We start from the raw sequence: 2,192 nt of genomic DNA on the forward strand, positions 1-2,192 counted from the left end.
ACCACCACCACCGTCATCACAACCACCACCACCGTCATCACAACCACCACCATCACCACCACCACCGTCATCACAACCACCACCGTCATCACCACCACTGCTTTCATTCTCTTCTGACTCAGTAATGACACCACTTCTACTCAACTATCATCTTTATGCTAGGTCAACCACAGTCTTACAGAACTATTTTGTCTTCACTACTGCCAGAGCACCAAGCTGCTATGCTGCCCTCTCAACTCTCCTCACAGTTTTCCGATAGCACCAGAACACATATTACACCACATCATGCTATGTCTTGCACCTCACAGCTCTACTTAGCCATGCCACAGCTCTAGACACAGCCACTACATCTAAGTGTCTGAAATATCCAATCTGACAGTAAGCACCATTCGTTTTGCAAGAATATGTCACTTTATATTTCCAACACTTAAACAAGATATTCAGCAATGTGACTACCATTTGCCGGAATCTTCCACTTGCAGTTTGGTTGCTACAGTAACAGGTAAATCTTACCAAGTGGATTTATATCTCTGCAATTTGATGGCAATTCTTAAGACTGGATATGCTGTAGCTATAGCTGAAATCAAAACCATTATCAATGGGATGGTAGTAGTGGTGGTGATGAGTTTGAAAACTGCAAGAAGTGGGGAGAAGGGAGTTTAGAAACGGGAGCAAAATGGTTAAACCTTGCAAAAATATAAAGGCTCAGATTTATTTCTAAGGCATGGCTGTGTAGTTAAGAATTTTCTCTTCCCAGCTGTGTTGTTTCTGTTTCAGTTCCACATTTGGCATCTTGAACGGGTTTCTTCTACTGTAGCCTCATGCTGACCAAAAGTTGTGAACGAATTTGAAACTGAAAATGGCTTGTGTATATACGTGTGTGTGTTACTGTGTGATAGTTTGAAACAAGTCTCTTTTGTGAAAAACATGTCTAGCTATGGGAAAATATTGCTTTGCTTGGAAACAAGCAGGTGTTGGTGACGGAAAGGGCATCCAGCTATAAAAAAAAAACCTGCCTCAATAAATTTTGATCTAAGCAAGCATAGAAAAAGTGGATGTTAAATGACACTGTTGATGCTCTTCAACTTCTAGTTTTAATATTTAAAATACAGGATAGGCACTATATATTATTATTATTATTGTTAATAATAATAATAATAATTATTATTTCTACTCTAGGCAGAAGGCCTTGAAAATTTTGGGGGAAGGGAGCTAGTCGATTATATCAACTCCAGTGCATAACGGGTATTTTTTTCATCGACCCCGAAAGTTGAACTCCAGTGGAATTTGAACTCAGAACATAGGTGCAGCTGAAATACCGTTAAGTATTTTGCACTGGCATGCTAACAATTCTGCCAGTTCGCTGCCTTAATAATAGTAATAATAATAATACAGATACTCAACATGAGGGCAGAGCATGCCGAAAAACTGCTCTATTGGGGACAGCTAGGATTTTGAGATGGGTACTTGAGTGTTGAGTATTTTCCATGAAACTTAACACCGTATGGTCATCCATCCAATTAATCAATTAACCACCCATCCACTCAGTCATCTACTCCAGCACAAGGCAATACCCCAGCATTACTGCTGCCCAATGAAACAAAAGGTACACACACACACACACACACACACACACAAATGTACATGCACATGCATGGACACACACACACACACACACACACACAACCATATTTAGCATAAAATCAGAAAGGCCTAAATTTCACTTACAGTTTATAATTGAGCTCTTAATCATTCATTTTTTGTTGTTTCTACTTTTCTACATCAATTCTCTTTCTCTTACTCTCTCCATCCCCCTCTCTCTTTATCTATATGTGTGTGTGTGTGTGTGTGTGTGTGTGTAATGGAGCTCTATGGGTGTGTTGAGGATTTTGTGTTTTCAGATGACAAAAAGAAAAATCAGCATCATCCAACCATTGCTGTTTATAACATTTATTATACAATGGAATATACTGCAAGATTCTTTTGAACATCATTCATTTCTGAAACTGGGTTAACTAATGGAAAACTGGGTTAAATTGTTCTGAATGCAGTTTCCCCTCCTATAAAATATATTCCTGTCTGTTTGGTACACTGTCAGGCTTGTTTGGAACATGACCGTGTCAGTGTCTGTCGATAACATAGTCACACCCTCTTTGGTTAAAATCCCAAAATCAAAGTACCACCCCCCACTC

General features: G+C 39.3%; 1 protein-coding gene across 3 annotated transcripts in view; it reads left to right on the forward strand.

The window, feature by feature from the left end:
- LOC106873381 (serine-rich adhesin for platelets) overlaps positions 1 to 2,192 on the forward strand; it is a 165,298-nt gene that overhangs the window by 88,901 nt on the left and 74,205 nt on the right. The window lies entirely within an intron of this gene.

This window comes from Octopus bimaculoides, chromosome 7 (genome assembly GCF_001194135.2).
Source record: "Octopus bimaculoides isolate UCB-OBI-ISO-001 chromosome 7, ASM119413v2, whole genome shotgun sequence".
Lineage (NCBI taxonomy): Eukaryota > Metazoa > Mollusca > Cephalopoda > Octopoda > Octopodidae > Octopus > Octopus bimaculoides.